Source organism: Dermacentor variabilis, chromosome 1 (genome assembly GCF_050947875.1).
Source record: "Dermacentor variabilis isolate Ectoservices chromosome 1, ASM5094787v1, whole genome shotgun sequence".
Classification (NCBI taxonomy): Eukaryota; Metazoa; Arthropoda; class Arachnida; order Ixodida; family Ixodidae; genus Dermacentor; species Dermacentor variabilis.
In genome coordinates this window covers 280,785,813-280,805,483 of record NC_134568.1, presented here as the reverse complement: position 1 = coordinate 280,805,483, position 19,671 = coordinate 280,785,813, and the positions used below count along the sequence as shown (strand labels likewise).

The 19,671-nt window shown below is 47.2% G+C and overlaps 1 protein-coding gene across 1 annotated transcript in view; it reads right to left on the bottom strand.

Moving 5' to 3' along the window:
• Window positions 1-19,671, bottom strand: part of kat80 (katanin p80) — a 200,997-nt gene that overhangs the window by 157,064 nt on the left and 24,262 nt on the right. The gene's annotated exons all lie outside the window — the stretch shown is intronic.

The following is a 19,671-nucleotide window of genomic DNA, read 5'->3' as shown; positions in this document are numbered from 1 at the left end:
AAACTGCTTGAACCAGTCCTGCGGATGCGGAGCATTTCAAGCGAGATACGACGGCAACATTAACAAATATATATATATATATTTTTTTTCTAGCGCAGCCGCGCAAAGGGGAATAGTCTCAATACATCGGTCGAACAAGCGCACGTAGGCTGTATACCATTTTATTCAGCGCAGTTGAGACGCAACCAGGGGCGGAAAGAAGCTTCAGGACAGGAAAGAGCGTGTCTTGAGTCTTGTGTCTTGAGGCGGCGTTGGTGAGGTCTTGTTTTCACAAAATGCAGTAAAGCTTTAACTGTCAGGCTGCACGGCTACGATGAGCCGGATACCCTTGTTCTATCAAGGTTGCAGTAGCGGAAACCCTCCTTCAAAAATTGAAGGGTAAGCGGAAAGCCAAGCCGGCAGTGGAAAAAAAAGCCGCATGTTGTTCTGTACATGCATAAAGTGGCCCACAATTTAAAGAAGTTGGCCAGCAGGTACAAAGGATTCTTTTTTTCTCTCTCTCTGCTCCAGGGAAGCTTCGTGGACTGTTCCCACGCATCTCAGACCCGCAGAAGCTGAGCCTTTGTGGTAAAAATCATACAAGGCCGTACGTTACTTGCGCGGTCGGTGTGGTAATTGAAATAGCACTTTATTGCGGCAGGGTGTATATCGGCCAGACAGGCCGATGCATCAACGATGAAGCAAGAGAGCACGAGCTGTCTGTCAAGAATAAGATTAATGCACATTCACCTATGCACTGCGATTCCTGCACGAGTGAGACAGATCTTTTGCATATTCACATTCTTGGTAAAATGAAAGGTTCCCCTGACACGGGAATTAACGGAGGCCTATTTCATCAACATGAAACGTGACGTCTGTATCAGCGATACATCTGTGGCTTTGCGTAGCACTGAACGACAGTTTCTGCACTGTATGATTGGATAGCGATGGCAAACTTTGAGTATTGTGCGCAAGCGTACGTGCGCACACCGACTACCTTCTTCAATAAATATTATCCCGTCTGCATTCAATAAACTAGTTGCAAGTGCCGCTCTTTCCTGATCTAAAGCTTTTTTCCGCACCTGGTTGCATCCGAACTTCGCGGAATAAGATGAACCAACTAGCCCAGCAACAAGTACTGATAGGTTGTACCATCTGATTACAGTATGCATGGCTGCGATTTTTTTTTTTTATGGCGAAGCTGTTATGGGTTACTTTCCCCACTATATCGTGTCTGCGTGTAGAAAAAAAAAAAATCCCGAGGATAGAGCAATGCCGGGCCGACCCGCGGCGGAGGTGCAGTGCACCATTATTACACAGATTCGCTGGTCATCCTTCTTCGCAGAGTGGAAGGGCACAGAGTTTTTTTTTTTTTTCTTTTTTGAGCATCTGTGGTCTCTCAGAACGTTTTCTCGCGACAATACACATGTGCTTCATCAACTACTGTCCCGAGTTGTGAAAAATGGGTGATATTAGATAAAATATTACTTTCGCTGGTGTAACTCATAGCAGCGGGGGACACACTACATTTACAAGAAATGCTGATACATTTCTTAAGAACATTTCACTAAATGACTAATTACCAGCTTTGGCGCACATATTGCTATTGCGGATGTGAGACGGGTCAGTGAAAAACTTGTCCACATCGCAGGAAGGAAGCTTGACGATATTACCGGTTTTGAGAAATCCATCCTCGAAATAAGCTACGGAATATGTTTGTTTTCAACTGCATTCCACATAGGCTAAGAAAGGCGCTGTGGGAGAAAAAGAAATGCTATTTCGCCCAAAGGGCGTTGAAAATGATAGCAAGGTTAACCGTTGATGTCGAGCGCCACGGACGGTGATCAAATACGCGGGCACTAGCATGACTTGCATAGCACTGCTTTACGGCAATAGTTAGCGATCGCTTTGAACGTCCCTCTGGTTGCTCGCTAAGCTGACCGGTATCAAATTACAGAGCGAATACCTCAAACGCTACACCAACGTCATTTTCGCACCACAGCGAACCCGGGTACCGAAGGGCGCAAAGCTGAATGGCGGACGCGCACAGCGGCGAGTCGGCAGACAGAACCCAGCTCTGCAGTTCGACCAGGCGCTGATCACAACCATGGTGAGAAAAAAAAAAGGACTTAATTGCGGACGAACGCTATTGTTAAGATGTGTTATCAGTATCCAGCACAGTCTAGTCCGCAGCAGCTCGTCGTAGGCGTTCCGACGCCCTATAAAAGCAAGCAAGAAAGGCTAACTGGCGGCGCCGGCAAAGGGGCTCGCACAACAATGAGAAACGATAACAGAAGGAGGTGCCGGCAACGACGATAGCAGGGCACGTGGGGATATGCCACACAGCAGGGAGTTGCACTCTCGTCCGGAGTTCTGCTTGTTTCACAATAGAGGCAGCTTGCTCAGCTGACCGGCTCTTATCAGCCAGGAAGTCTCCACTTTCAAAGCAAGGCTCTCATTTCTGGGGTTTCAGGTGATCCATACGTTAGTTTTTTTTTTCTTTTCCAACTATACACAGACGCACAACGCGCACCGACAAAACCGACACTGTAGAATCAAGCAAGTTCGATGGAAAGATGCGCAACACCGAGCGATCAGTCGTATTTATGTTTTTCAGGAAACAAGAGACAAGAACGGGCTAAGGGCATCGCACAGAATAAAAGACCATTAATTTCAAACGAACACGGTGGCATCACGAAAGGAAACGCGTTACACTTGCTCCTACAACACAAGTGATTATTAACACGAGCCTGTTTTACCACCAGAGGCTCAATTGTGGACGTGCAAAATGGCGTTGATGCCCCGATCAGCTTTCGTAACGCGACGCAAACGACGTTTCGCATAACAAAATGAAATCGAGGCATTGAACCTAACGTTCTTGATAAAGCCAAACAGTTTTCCTCCTCAGCAAAAACAAAGCAGCTGGCGCAAAACTTACGATTATTCCGTCGAAAATGCCTCTCGTTTCCGTCGCCTGACTCATTAGCCAGGACTCGTGTTTCCGAGACACTGAATGAGTCATCGTATATCGGCGCCATGCGCCCGCTTTCTGCACTGCGACAGCATACGCGACCCCCATAGAGCTTCATACAATAATTACTAGAGGGAACACTGGCTCTGGGGTCTACGGGAGCCGCAATGGGGGCGGTTCAGGCAGCATGGGAATAATGGGAAGTACACAGATTTACCTAAACTTAGTCTTGCTGGCTTCAAACGGCTTCCCGACTTTGTAAACGCCATTTCAACAAATTACTGCGCAATGCTTCATTGAATGAACATGATTAAAATTGTCCGACGGCAGGATTCGAACACAGGGCCTCTAGCACAGACGCCCGATATTGAAACCATTACGCCACGGTCCCACGGATATGCAGAACCACTAAATTAGCAGAAATTATGCATGCATTATGCATTAATTAGGAAATAGCTGGTAACATACAGGAATTCTATAGCATTAACGAGAGGATGGCAGGTCTTGTTGTGAAGCTTAATAAGAGGTACAAATAGAAGGTGGTACAAGTCTATGCCCCTACATGCAGTCATGATGACCAGGAAGTCGAAAGCTTTTATGAAGACGTGGAATCGGCGATGGGTAAAGTCAAAACAAAATACACTATACTGATGGGCGACTTCAATGCCAGGGTAGGCAAGAAGCAGGCTGGAGACAAGTCAGTGGGGGAATATGGCATAGGCTCTAGGAATAGCAGAGGAGAATTATTAGTAGAGTTTGCAGAACAGAATAATATGCGGATAATGAACACCTTTTTCCGCAAGCGGGTTAGTCGAAAGTGGACGTGGAGGAGCCCGAATGGTGAGACTAGAAATGAAATCGACTTCATACTCTGCGCGAACGCTGGCATCATACAAGATGTAGACGTGCTCGGCAAGGTACGCTGCAGTGACCATAGGATGGTAAGAACTCGAATTAGCCTAGACTTGAGGAGGGAACGGAGGAAGCTGGTACACAAGAAGCCAATCAATGAGTAAGAGGGAAACTAGAGGAATTCCGGATCAAGCTACAGAACAGGTACTCGGCTTTAACTCAGGAGGAGGACCTTAGTGTTGCAGCAATGAACGACAATCTCATGGGCATCATTAAGGAGTGCGCAATAGAAGTCGGTGGTAACGCCGTTATACAGGAAACCAGTAAGCTATCGCAGGAGACGAAAGATCTGATCAAGAAACGCCAATGTATGAAAGCCTCTAACCCTACAGCTAGAATAGAACTGGCAGAACTTTCTAAGTTAATCAACAAGCGTAAGACAGCGGACATCAGAAACTATAATATGGATAGAATTGAACAGGCTCTCAGGAACGGAGGAAGCCTAAAAACAGTGAAGAAGAAACTAGGAATAGGCAAGAATCAGATGTGTGCGTTAAGAGACAAAGCCGGCAATATCGTTACTAATATGGATGAGATAGTTCAAGTGGCTGAGGAGTTCTATGGAGATTTATACAGTACCAGTGGCACCCACGACGATAGTGGAAGAGAGAATAGCCTAGAGGAATTCGAAATCCCACAGGTAACGCCAGAAGAAGTAAAGAAAGCCTTAGGAGCTATGCAAAGGGGGAAGGCAGCTGGGGAGGATCAGGTAACAGCAGATTTGTTGAAGGATGGTGGTCAGATTGTTCTAGAGAAACTGGCCACCCTGTATATACGCAATGCCTCATAACCTCGAGCGTACCGGAATCTTGGAAGAACGCTAACATAATCCTAATCCATAAGAAAGGGGTCGCCAAAGACTTGAAAAATTATAGACCGATCAGCTTACTGTCCGTTGCCTACAAAGTATTTACTAAGGTAATCGCAAATAGAATCAGGAACACCTTAGACTTCTGTCAACCAAAGGACCAGGCAGGATTCCGTAAAGGCTACTCAACAATAGACCATATTCACACTGTCAATCAAGTGATAGAGAAATGTGCAGAATATAACCAACCCTTATATATAGCTTTCATTGATTACGAGAAAGCGTTTGATTCAGTCGAAACCTCAGCAGTCATGGAGGCATTACGGAATCAGGGTGTAGATGAGATATATTTAAAAATACTGGAAGATATCTATAGCGGCTCCACAGCCACCGTAGTCCTCCACAAAGAAAGCAACAAAATCCCTATAAAGAAATCCCGTCAGACAGGGAGATACGATATCTCCAATGCTATTCACAGCATGTTTACAGGAGGTATTCAGAGGCCTGGAGTGGGAAGAATTGGGGATAAAAGTTGATGGAGAATACCTTAGCAACTTGCGATTCGCGGATGATATTGCCTTGCTTAGTAACTCAGGAGACCAATTGCAATGCATGCTCACTGACCTGGAGAGGCAAAGCAGAAGGGTGGGTCTGAAAATTAATCTGCAGAAAACTAAAGTATTGTTTAACAGTCTCGGAAGAGAACAGCAGTTTACGATAGGTAGCGAAGCACTGGAAGTGGTAAGGGAATACATCTACTTAGGGCAGGTAGTGACCACGGATCCGGATCATGAGACTGAAATAACCAGAAGAATAAGAATGGGCTGGGGTGCGTTTGGCAGGCATTCTCAAATCATGAACAGCAGGTTGCCACTATCCCTCAAAAGGAAAGTGTATAACAGCTGTGTGTTACCAGTACTCACATATGGGGCAGAAACCTGGAGGCTTACGAAAAGGGTTCTGCTGAAATTGAGGACGACGCAACGAGCTATGGAAAGAAGAATGATGGGTGTAACGTTAAGGGATAAGAAAAGAGCAGATTGGGTGAGGCAACAAACGCGGGTAAACGACATCTTAGTTGAAATCAAGAAAAAGAAATGGGCATGGGCAGGGCATGTAATGAGGAGGGAAGATAACCGATGGTCATTAAGGGTTACGGACTGGATTCCAAGGGAAGGGAAGCGTAGCAGGGGGCGGCAGAAAGTTAGGTGGGCGGATGAAATTTAGACGTTTTCAGGGACAACATGGCCACAATTAGTACATGACCGGGGTAGTTGGAGAAGTATGGGAGAGGCCTTTGCCCTGCAGTGGGCGTAACTAGGCTGATGATGATGATGATGATGATGATGATGATGACGATGATGATGATGATGATGCATGCTTGAGGAGTCTTACTACCCTCTTCATTAAAAGAAGTATAAATTGTTTTGAAATTTAGGCCAATTCAGGCCCTGACAAATCTCAAAGAACGAAGCCACAAAAGTACGTACGTACATTTCTTTTTATAAATTAAAGAGCCGCTGTTGTCATAACCCCTGATGATGTGAGAAGCCGTTAATCTTGATTATATACGAACGCAGCAGTGAAAAGTGCAAAATGTTGCAGAATGTTTCTAATGTACAACTAATATTATTTCAAATAAACTGTTTTTTTATTATTATTAAAAGTGATGGCCCAAAACACAAATGCCAGCACACCCCGAGAGCGATAAAAGTGCTATGAGCACGCGTTATGGACAAACATTTTCATGGTTCCCAACGACGGGGAAAATGTGGCGATACACATGCCTCCCGGCGCCATTGGATATGTCTGCTCATTAGCATGTTTCACGTGGCTGGTCGCACCACAAATTATGGCGGAAAGCCTCTGCAATGGCGGCCCAGCACAAGGTACCGAATGTCAAATTGACGTTTATGAAACGGCCCTTCCTATGACGCTCATCGCGTGGTATTTTGTTAGCCAATCAACAAGCTGACATGGCGGCTATCTTGGATCGCCACAACATATTCGAGAAATTGCAGATGCATCGCGCGGACTTGTGCACGCTATACCAATCACGTTTGTTTTTGAGCATTAACATCGCTATGTAGCTTCCAAGGACGAGAAAAAAAGTTTTATTCGAAAGAGTCTGCAGCTCCACGCCACGTTTCGTAATCTTGATGAAAACTCATAATTGCGTTTTGTAAAACTGCCGCTTCCCGGCACAAATTTAAGAACACACGACCTCATGGCAGCCAATCATAGAGCCAACATGGCGGATAATGGCGGCCGTGCAGCCATGCGCGTCGAGAATAGAGCCTCAGCGCACAGTCACACTGTTGAGAAGGGGCACTGCGACTGGAAGTCCAAGTGGACAGATTGTAAAGTCGGAGAGGTCTTCTTCACTGTTGACGCTGCCCAGGGTCAATCCAGCCAGATGCCCTGCCGACCCCGGCAAGCAACGACCCTGCTGCGCACACGAAAAGCGCAAGCCGGTCAGTCACGAAGCGCCGTAAAGAAAAATACCCCCACACCGAGGAGGGGGGGGGGGGGGGGACCAGTGAGGGCCATGATGCAATAAAAACACTCGCGCCGCGGGCTAAAGCGCCCTGCGCCGTATCTGGGACGTCCCTTTCATCGTCGGCATGCCTCGAGTGTATAGCAGAAACTTTCGCGAGAGCTGTCGACAGCTAGAAGTGCATGGTCGCGCTCTTGATGCGCCCCGTGCGACGAAACACCGTTATCTCGACCGCAGCACAAAGCTAATGCGCCGACGTAGTACAATCGCCGGTGTAAGGCGTTCCCCGCGCCAAACAACTGGCAGTATACGTGTACAAAGCCCGTCCGCCTCATTCAAGGGGCATAACACGCCGGCGGAAAACAGTCCAGGGTATACGCAAGTGTTCGCACGCGCGAGGCAAGTCTTGTGAAGGCTGACTCTCGCCGCAGAGCGCTAAACACCTGAACGCAACAACTGGCGCGGCACAAAGCGGCACGCACCTCTGCGCGCAAAAACAACGCAGACTCCAGCATCCTGTCCTGGAGAGCAGCAAGCGTTCCGGTCGACACGTGGGCGCTCTGCACGAACTGCGGATCACGAGGCGTCTCGCAGAAACCTCATGTCATTATCTGCAACATGCAGTATACAAACTGCGCGAGCTAGTTTCAATGAGCATTGGACTCCTTCAAACGTTTCATATGTCAGAATAACGAGAACTACCTTCCACAACAATGTGAAAGGCTAGAAAACTCGTACGGTCGGTATAATGAAGGTTCGGATGGCTTAACGTGCTAACTTGGACTAGTTGGTATACCTGTCAGAAGAAAATGAGTAAGAGCGCTGGACAAAGGGACGTGACTGAGGCAGACGAAACACGGGTTGAAAGTCAGCGCTTCGTCTGCTTCAGTCACGTCCCGTTGTGCCGTGCTGTTACTCGATTTCTTCAAATGCCTTACGTTTCGGTGACATAGACGTTGGCGATTTGGCTGCAACACACACACACACACACCGGAGCCGACGCAGCACGAAGTGCGTAAGTTGTTATATAAGGTAGCTATAGTGCCGTACAGTGCAAGAGCAGTGTTAGTAGCAGAGTTTCGATTTACAATTTAACCGCCATGCTATGAGGGATACTGCGGCATACGTCTCCTATGGACTCATGCAAACGTTCAAGCACGATCCGAAACCTGACTTCGCTACTATGTTTTCTTGTTTTGTTCTTCCTCCCATTTCTTTGCCTACTGAAACGAAGATGTCACGGTCAGGGACTAAAGTGAAAGTCGTATTTCAAGTGAACATTTAGCTCAGGGGCCATTACATAAAGTAGTAACGCTAGAATAGAACAAAATCGGCTATATCTAAATTATAATTGATTTGACATTACTTGCATTTGGCCCAACTACACGTTATCATCATCTGACTCGGACTTCACTATGCACTTGCTTCGTTTGACGGCATCCGTTCTGAATAACCGAACACCTTGTCTCGCATAAGATTGCAGACTTGTGACCCAAACAAGACACTTGAAACGAAGGTGCCTGTCTATGATACAAAGAGAAAACAATTACCTGACAGACAAAGGCGAGGCGGCCACGTGTACACAGGAGCATTAATTCTTTGTTCCAAATAAAGCTCAGTGCATTTATCCTTATTAGACAGACCCTCTACATGTTTCAAGCGATTCTAAAGCAACCAATAAGCAAAGCGCTCATCTCACCGATGATTATACGCGCCTGTGTCCCGAAAAATGTTGCGCATTGACGTGGTGAAAAGCAGCTACAGAGGACGGTTCAGTAATGCTGCGTCGGCGTAAAGAGACGGCGGTTATGTCACGTCGCGCAGCACAGTATTTGCCTGTCAAAACTGTCAACGAACAGAACGAGCGGCGCAATCCCCGTCACACAAAAGGGTCGAAGCTCTGGGCCGAGCCAGGGGTGGTGATAAACGGCGGGGCCCACCGCAAAGTCGCCCGCTGCAGCCCATAGCCTCGGCGAGGGCTTCCCGTTATGGCTGACGCACGGCGACCTTGGCACCAGCGCCAATGCCACACGCACCTCGGCAACGTCACCGGCGCTGGCCCATGGGCTTCGCAGAACGTGCACCCACGCAGTCGTACACCTACCTGCCCCGCCTGGGAGACGAGTTCGCTGAAGTGTTTTTCCACGCATGTGTCCCACAGCGGACGCTCCCCGCAATACGGAGAGCCGACCACAGCAACGGAATGTGGCGCTGCCGATGAAAACGTCCATTCTCGGAGGGAGCTCATTTGAACGAGCGCGACCAGACAGATGGGGCCGCTCACGCACATCGCCAGCTGCGTTCACGCCGCCCCGTACGCATCCGCCCGAAGCGCGAACCAAAACGATTCCGCGTACGATCCAACGCCGTATACGGCAGCGACATCCAACAAATTTCCAAGAGGTTCCATAAGATTTGTTGCAACAGTAGCAGCAGCGACGTGTCCGATCATCGGATGGCTTCGACGCAAGCGTGTTTCTCATTTTAATGTGCTGCTCTTGACACTATTTATGAGCGCGCATGACATTCGTGTACGGGGACTGAAAGTGCAAGAGCGTGTCTTTGAACTTTCGTAGCGGTCGGGTGAAACACCACCCGTTAGTAGCTGCAGGTGACAGTTCAAAATTATTCTTAACCCTGAGCCGATATAGTGCCTCTCGTAGGTTGAATGTGCAGAATTTGTAAAGATCGACTATGGCACATGCATGGTACAATTCCAGTCCTTAAGCTGGATTACTCAAAGAAGCGGATATTACTTGCGCGAGAAATTGGAATGTAGGAACTAATTAAAAAAATGTTGCTCGATATATTTTTTGGCTAATTACTTTACGGCAGATATTGCAATTTACGAACTGTAGCCGGTGAGCTCGCAAGGCATCCACTTGAAACTGGTGTCATCCTGAAAATTCGTTCCAAGATACTCACTCCCAAAGTGTGCGACCAATACACTGGCGGCCCAGTTATTATCGTGCTTCAATGCATAAGAGAGTACTGTTGAAAGTGGAACAGTGCATTTTTACCGCAAGTTTAACAGCGTGCATATCAAAACCCGTGCCACCCTCAGTATTTTTCCAAGTGAATATGCTTTACAAACTTACCAGCTGCAATTCGTGATTGGCAATAAGTGCCATAAAGTAATTAGTTAAACAATTAGTGATTATTTAAATTAAGCATTTAGATTAATTGTGCAAATATAGTCAACCTATTCGAGCAATCCAGTTCAAGAATTAGAACTGTGCTATCTTCCAAAGGCAATTTTTAGAAATTCTGTGATGTATGGAAAAAAAAAAGGGGGAAAAGAAAGTAATATGTTACGCTGCGACGCGAAACTGTGCTAGCGTGAAAAACACAATTTCACTTCCCTCGAGTGAAGGTCAGACTTGGATTGTTCTTGTCGCTTTGTTGGCATGCATTTGCCGTAGCATTAATGCGGGACTTGACTTCGCACCAAGAGCAGCAATTTATTATACGTACTCCACGACTCTCTCTCTCTCTCTCTCTGCGTCTTTCTCTTGCTCTCTAGGTTTTTTTTTTTTTTTTCATCGCGCGCACCAAAGCAGTGGAGCGAACCTTTCGAGCCGGCCCTATCAAAGGACCATGCCACGCGGAGACTACGCTACAGGAATGCCATGTAAAATGAGCGGCCTTTGACTAAATACGGTGAGCCTATGCACGTTATTCACCTTTTCTCGGTGTCAGATTACGCATCCCCTGTTCAAAATAAAAAGTTGAAACAAATACACCGTGTTGGTGCTCATTTTGTCTTTCCCATACCACAGAAAATTATTTAAATTTTACAGCTAATATGTAGGTCAACTCATATTTAACGGTAGCAGCGCGAAAGCCTGATGAAGAAAGACTGCTACCGTTAACATGGACGCATAATGAAGTGTTGCCACTTTTGAAGCGTACTGCAGGTAGTTACGTTAAATATTTCACGTCCGATCACTGTCTGCCGGTGTGCCAGGCGCCCTCCGTCCCCAACCACTAACAACCTCTGAAGAAGCAATGACAGATGCAGAGACAACGTTGGAGGTTGCAACACTGCTACAGCGCACTGGTCATTACACATGAAAGGAAATATCGGTGTTTATCCACGCGTTGAAAACAAAACTACAATGGAAGCCCGCACGGAGCGTGGAGCTGTATGACCAGAGAAGCTTTTCTCTTCCGCGTCCATTAAGTGCGGCGCGCAAAACAGTTCACGCTGGTAACAGTGAAACAAGGGCATCGCGAAAAATACGCGTGTGAGCCGCAGAAACGTCGATTCGCGGAAGCATCGCTCGGCGCTGCCAACTCTGATATCGCTAAGCGAGATAGCAGCCATCGCTTAAATCGAAGATGCTCTTGAAACGAGGAAATAATGCAGGTATTATTCTGAACAAAGGCTGCGAACGACGAGGTTTATTATCACTGCACGTGCGCAGCCGCGATTCACGAAGGGCCGACGACCGGAATAGATCAATATTCCGCCGCGCCGTTTAGGGCGAAGCAGCGTTCAGAGAAATACTTCAAGCGGGACAAGAGCGACGATCATACAGAAGACGAACAAGAAACGAAAAAACGAGACCGCAAAGGCAACACATCCCTTGATCACAGGTACACGCTCATTGCGACCCACTTCCCGGAAGTATAATTTGCAGCTCCGCATGACGGGACAGCGCGGACGAGGGAAACGAAAAAGAAGAAACCGCGACCGTCCAGTGCTCGCCATGCTGGGCGCGTGTGCTTCGTTTGGGACAATCGCGGCCGCCGCCGACGCCCAGCGCGCCCACACGGGGGCCCGCGCCCACGGCAGGCATTCCGCGGCGCCCACCGCGTCATCGAGTCACCGCCGGTGGCCCCCGCCGCGTGCGCGCGCTCCCGCCCGAAGGCCGAACATGCGCTCCCCCCGCTGCTGGCGTCTCATTAGCGGAGCGCTGACCGATCGCGAACAGCGCGCACGGAGGCTGCTCTTCCACACCGGCCGCCGCGGTACTCTTGGCCGAAATAATAATGGGCCTCGCGCGACCGCTGTTGCCTGCATTCACGCGGATGCGACCGATCGGGGGTTCCACGCGGCACCGCACGCCATCTTTGGGCCACAAGTGACTGCACCAACTGGCGGAGTGGAATGAAGCGAGAAAGAGTTTCCTTGCTCCCCCATACTTGGACACTGGCACGATTACATTTCGAATGGGCAACAAAACGCTTTTTGGGCAACAATGTTCAGCAACCTGCTACTTATAGCGCAACCACATAGCCCCTCTGAACACGCGAGAGGCGCTCCGATTTGTTTCTTCTCCGCTCGCGTTTCACTGTGGCCCGATAACAGGTGGCCCAAGATGAGAACGAAGCACGATGGAATAATCTAACTGCGCTTGCTCTAGGCTCAGGGGAGACGAGCGGTGCGTTCGCACGGAACAGAACACAACACAGCTTCGAAGTTTTGCGCAGTGTACATAACATACATACTGCATCTAGCAGATGTTATGGTATGTACTACATACTGCGTAGAAACATGACTCAACTGCACCGCGTCCGTTTGCTTTTCACGCCATATGCGCATACACTGGGTGTTTATGCGACGCCTGCTTTCAGGTTGTTAAATATGGAGGATTCGAGACAGAAAAAAAAAAAAACGCTTTACTGACCAAGCTTCGTAGCAGCAACGGACATCCAGCACGACAATCGTCTATACACTTAATAATGATCAATACTTGTTAAAGTAACTTTTACTTACCGACTATAAAGGCCATGTTAAAATAGCAGAATTGACGTCAGCTAGTATTCAAAGCCTCTCTCGCTACAAACCAATTTGATGAAACAAATACTAAAAATCTCCACTGAAATGCATTGCTGTTTCCGTTACGTCTCCGCACTGTGGAGAAATGCAGCACAGAAAACATAACTAGAACAATGCTTTACAGGACCCACCTTGAGTCCTCATTTCTTGAAAGTGCTGCTAAGGCCGATAATTTATAGCCAAACGTTATGCTTGGAGTACTGGCTGGCTTGAATTCTGGAAACGCACCGTCTTCCCGCAAACCCCAATTATTAAAAATATGATTTATCGAAATTCGTTACCTGCATCGTATGAAGGTTTCTTTCGAAGGAGATAGGACCTGCTTTTTGAACGGTTGGGCGATAATACACCGGAAGAGCTCGTTGGAAAAGTCTACATGGACAATTACAGTGTAAATTGTGTTGTCCGCCAGTGTCACATGAAGACTGGACAGTAGAAATGACTGTTTCGAATCATCTATTACTAATACTCTCAGACGGTCCTTGCAGAAACGTACCGTATACGTGCGTACACAAACAGCGGTTGCACTAAAATGGCGAAAATGGTTGCTCTTCGCTCTTCACTTCGCTGGCATTGCAGTCACCGATCCCTTCAAAATTGTTTTAGGAACATCCAGTCCAGTTAACAACGGTCACCAAACAGGCCGGTTCTTGGGGTTTTATAGACGTCCACTGCCTCGCTTTGCAAATACACATTCTTATCTATAGATTTATGGGCGTGCGAGCCACTTTCAAATTGCTCTTCGATAGTAGCACGCTTCAGCACAGCCATCATTTTTTTTTTTTTTTTTGCGTTGACTGATCAGCATTATACCACGTCTGCAGATTGCGGAAGCTGTGACCATAGCATTGTGCTTCTTGGATCGCGTGTTCACAGTGCGCACTTATTCCACGTATTGACTCGGATTCTACGAATGCCAAGTAGACTCATTTACACGCAGACAAAGCCTGACACCTCAAACGCTCAGGCCCTCACATTAGCGCCGTACAACAATGGCGACCATATCTGAAAAAGTATATTCAAGGGAAATGAGCGCCTATGTTATGTGCTATTCACGACAAAACGGAGGTTCAGCCACCGTCTGTACGGAGCATCACTTGATTGGCTAGACACGAGCACTGCTTTGACCTTAGCCAGCGAACAAAGCATTTAAGAACACGCCCACAGTTGTGCCACTGATGAAGTTCAAAACCATGGCTTGGCTTCTGAATGAATGATTTTGACCACAAGACAGCAAAATAAATCGGGGTCATTATATCTAAACTAGATTATAGCGCACAACGCAGAGCAAAATGCACACTAAGTCGCGCAAGAAAACTATATATTTCGCATAAATACAGCGTACACCGTGTCACGTTCTAATACGGCGACGATCGCGATGCATATGGCGGTCGCACATGACTCGACACATGTGTCCTAGAGCGTTCGGGCGGAGAGGTTACGTTCGCAGCAGGCCGCCAGGAAGTACTGGGACAAAGAAAAAAAATATTCAAGGCTTAAGTTACGGCATGACGCACTAAAGGGCGGGATGTTTTTCCCAAGTGCTCCGAAGGTTAGTACTTGAAAAAAAAAAAGAAAACTTAAATGGTTATGAAGCGAGTGGGTTGGACAATAGCGCTCGGCTACAGCTCAATGGAACAATCACTTTTGTGACGTCGACTTTCTTCGGTAAGAGTGGCGTAATATATCGCGCACGCACGGCCAAAGGATTGCAGAACGTTCGCCTCTTGAGCACGGTTCTTTATATTTATTTACAAGAAAGGACAGCACGAAGTATAAATTCGTAGTGGGCTGGCGAACAGGAAAAACAGAACATCAGGCCGCCTGCTGCGGTCACCTTTACGAAGTTCTGCATTCTCACGGTGGCCCAGCATCAAAGAGGGGATACGCGGTACGACACGTGGCGCTCAATACGACGTGCAAAGAGTTTGAAAGAAGGCTGCGCCAATTGTTGGAACATGATGACACCTGTCGGAGAAAAAAAAAAAAAACTTGTTGGAGGTTATGCGAGAGGTCGTACGTGAGATCACAAGAGGAATCGCACGCTATGTCTTCCGCTTCAGCACAGGGTTCCCTCAAACCTATTTAAAGGGTGGCACAAAATTCATTTCCAAGCACTGCAGCGAATGCTCCGCAACATGCGCTAATGAATTTGCAAGAAGCGTCCGTACCGTTCGTGTGCGCTATCTCGAGGTGGCAGGTTACTTTCCAGTTAATATAACGGAAAACCAAGAATCGCACTAGGGGGTTTCCTGAGCTGACAGAAGTAGCGGGCACATGGGAGGAACAGGACTCAGACCTCGCACTTTCTGGAGAACATGAGGCAGACATTCTCTAAAGTAGGTCATCGCTGTAGTCATTGCTGTATCGAATCGAGAATGTCTAAGAACCGATTCTTGGACTGAAAGGTATACAGGCCGAACTAGGATGGCTCAAAAGCAAAGCTTTAAAAATTGCACATGCACGTGGCTCAGCATGCCCGAAAAATAGCTGTAGCGTCACTGTGCATGCGCAAAAATTAGACATGGCCCAAAGCTCTTGCGTACTCAGGACGGATAGGCGTGCGTTAACTATGGGATGCAGTATTTCTGGAGCTCCCTAAGAGACGATATCAATGGCTCGTTGGCGAGCTGACGCTAGCAAGTCTTTTCCCTCGCGCCGGAAACAAAGGGACCCGGAGTCTCCGCAATGTGGAAACGGGAGCCAGAAAATTTCTGTTTGCCGCCGCCGGTACAGCATCACGGCTAGACAATCACCAGCGCGGCGTGTCGTCGCTAATGAAGGTGATCGCGAAAGGGAAGCAGCCGCCATCAATATGCGGGTGGCATTGAGACGCCCAAGGTCGGAGGCGGGCAACACGAAAGGGCTCTCATCGCCAGCAGCGTGGAATGGGACACGTGCACAGGTATGCTCCTAGAACATATACAGCCGAGCGACAAGATGGCCAGGCCGTAACGTGCGGTCAAAACAGCAACCCTTGGCGGCAAAGACTTAATCGTCGCTGTTGCAAGTGTTCTTCGGTTTCACGCCTAAAACGTTACGCGATCTAGCCTTCGCGTAGTTTAATTCACTCGACGATTCACAACATCATCACTCTCGTTCGTGTGCATAGAAAGAAAGAAAAAAGTGACTCCGAACATGCTACTGTGCTGCGGTGAGTCTCCTGGATGCCGCAAGCAGAAGCATCTTTTTTTTTTTTTTTTTCGATTCACGAAAGCAATGACAAGATCTGCAGAACGGGCTCAGCCTCAGCGTCGTGCCCAAAAGAAAGAACGCTCGTAATATGCGTCAGAACAAAGCGCGGGAAAAAGAACGGCCACCATTAACATCCACCGTTTTGCGCTTTCGACGAGGACTTCCCAACACCGCACCACTGTTCTCTCCGTTCACTGGCAGCCGCTGCAAACGGCGTATCCCGGCGCGCAGGCGTGAAAAGCGCCGGTCGCTTTTGTGACGGCAGTGGCCGCAGGAACACGCGCGGCGCCTTCTTCAGGCGCGTCCAGCAGCGACAAGTCGAGGTCAGCACGCGAGAGTATACGGCCGTTAGACGCCCAGAAATCTTGCACTTCCCACAAATAGCTCGCCGCTGAAGGGCTCCTGCATACGCGACCGAGAGAGAGGCCATTAGCACACGATGACCCCCTTCATTTCGCTTTTCCTTGTCCCCGTCAAAAGACCTCGAAGCGAGCGGCGAAAAAAAGAATTAATATAGACACGACATAATCTTCTCTCTCTTTACGGTATCTCAGAGCGATGTTGGCACCCTTTACTACTTTGAAAATATAATTCGTGTAGTAAAAATGCAGGTAGAATTCCTCGTCCAAAGATTTGTTTGCTGCATAAGCCACCGCTCGATGGAAGCTAACATAGTCTTGGATTCTAGCGAGAAGTGACACCACAGACAGAGATAGAAGCAGACAGGACGAGCGCTAACTCTCAACTAAATCTTTATTGAAACCATCAACACACACACACACACACACACACACACACACACACACACACACACACACACACACACACACACACACACACACACACACACACACACACACACACACACACACACACACACACACACACACACACACACACACACACACGTTTGCAAATACCCCAGCATATGAACATGACAAGGTCTAAAGACATCAGTTAAACATATCAAGACGTAGGGAAGCCAAAAAACAAATAACAAAGGACACTACTTGAGACTAACACAAGTGCTGAGAAGATATTGAAATTGGCTTTCTAACAGATATTAATGCGTGGCTAACGCAAGTCTCTCCTAATCTTTTAATGTGAAATGCCTCAATTATTTCCCGTGTGGTTTTGCATTTGTGTCTTGAAAGGATTTTTTGTCTTCAAACAAAGGTTTACAACCGCAATCGAAACAATGCGACGCTAGATGTTAAGCATTAGGGTTATGACATGATTGTTTGTGTTCTTTTAGTCTGATATTGATACACCTGCCGCTCTGTCCAATGTGAGTTTTCCCGCGCTTGAGTGGAATCCGATAAAACATACCAGTGTTACAAGGCACTAAAGGGGACACATGCCTAACCCTGCAATCATCTTTTCTTCGTTTGCCACACCGTTCAAGTTTCCTATTTATCATAGGGCACATGATAGACAATTTGCGGGGGACCTAGAAAACTGTATTGACGTCATGTCTATTGGCCAATCTATCTATCTATTGACCCTAATGATTCACATCCAGCGTCGCATTGTTTCAATTGCGGTTGTAAACCTTTGTTTTTGAAGAGACAAAAAATCCTTTCAAGATAAGAATGCAAAACCACACGGGAAATAATTGAGGCATTTCACATTAAAAGATTAGGAGAGACTTGCGTTAGCCACGCATTAATATCTGTTAGAAAGCCAATTTCAATATCTTCTCAGCACTTGTGTTAGTCTCACGTAGTGTTCTTTGTTGTTTGGCTTCCTTACCTCATGATATGTTTAACCCATGTCTTTAGTCCTTGTCATGTTCATGTTCACACACACACACACACACATATATATATATATATATATATATATATATATATATATATATATATATATATATATATATATATAAAATGTTGATAGTTCCAATAAAGATTGAGTTGAGAGTTAGCGCTCGTCCTGTGTGCTTCTAGTCGGTCTGTGTCACTTCGCGCTACAATCCAAGAATATGTTACCGTACCAACTCGCCCAACTTTCTATCCTTTTGCATTATATGATGGAAGCTAAACACGGTGAATTCTGAGTTCGGAGCTTTTACGTGCCAAAACTACGATTTGATTATGAGGCACGCCGTAGTGAGGGAGTTAATTTTGACCACCAGTGGGATCTGTAACGCGCCCCCAATTCACGGGACACGGGCGTTTTTGCATTTCGCCCCCGTTGAAATGCGGCCCGCCGCGGCCGGGATATGATCCCGCGGCCTCGTGCTTAGCAACGCGACACCATAGCCGCTAAGCCGCGGGCGGCGGCTGTTAAACAAGGTGGAAGGAACGACTTCTTCAGAAATGAAATCGGGCTGCAATGTCGCTTGGGGAATCGACAAAATGACCCATCATGTGTGTACATCAAATACGGCAGCGCCTATGTCGGAACAATGTAGGACAGAAACTCATTATAGTGAAACTGTCGGGACCAAGAAGAATATTCACTATTATCAGTAATTTCACTATAGCTATAGCTCACCGTTTACCCTTTCTGTAACTAAACTTTTTTTTTCATGCCGCATTCGGTTGATTCTCGTTCTAAACAGCGCAAATTAGCTTTTTATTGAAACGCAGGTTCATAGCCTTCCACATGGCACGTTTAATGGGTGCTGTCACCATTTCTCTGATAGAGAAGAACCGTGACCACCCTGATAGAAATTCAATGCAGCAAGGGCACACACGAATTGTCGCGATTACAGAAATGGTGGGTTGAAAGCATGGTGAATGTGATTACTGTTTACTCCGTCATCATCTGGAAACGATAGCTTTAGATGCCCATATATATATATAGTTTTTTTTTTCAGTGACACAGCTATTCACATCGTTTCGGACGAAAATATACATGGACGCCTATGGAAGTGTAATCGGGACCGGCGCTTCCATTAACTATAGCCGTTAGTTCACTGTACGCGGGTTCTACTGTACTATGCAAATACATTTGACACAAACATTAAAAAAAAAGCTGCCTCTCCCGTAATTGAGCGTAGATGTAAGCATGAAATGTCAACCGCCAAAGCAGATTGGTTGGAGATTATAGTAATCACAATCTTAATATGGGTGTAGTGCACGTTCGCAACGGCACACCTCACCACACCACGCCATACTGTGCACTGGTTCATATGGACGCTGCCCAGCTAGAAGAAAACCTGCTGAAGGCGGCACGACAAGCAACGAAAGACGCCAGGGAGACAGCGCACTGTCCAGTCAGAAAAAGCGCCTGAAGGAGGCCTCTCGAGGAGGCGCTAAACCCGCGCCGCGTAACTCACGGACCGCTGGCGTTCAAAAAAGCTGAAAAGATGAAAAGCTCAAAAGATGAAAAAAAAAATTATGGCGTTTTACGCGCTAAGACCACTTTCTGATTATGAGGCACGCCGTAGTGGAGGACTCCGGAAATTTTGACCACCCTAGGTTCTTTAACGTGCACCTAAATCTAAGTACACGGGTGTTTTCGCATTTCGCCCCCATCGAAATGCGGCCGCCGTGGCCGGGATAGCCAAAAGATGACAA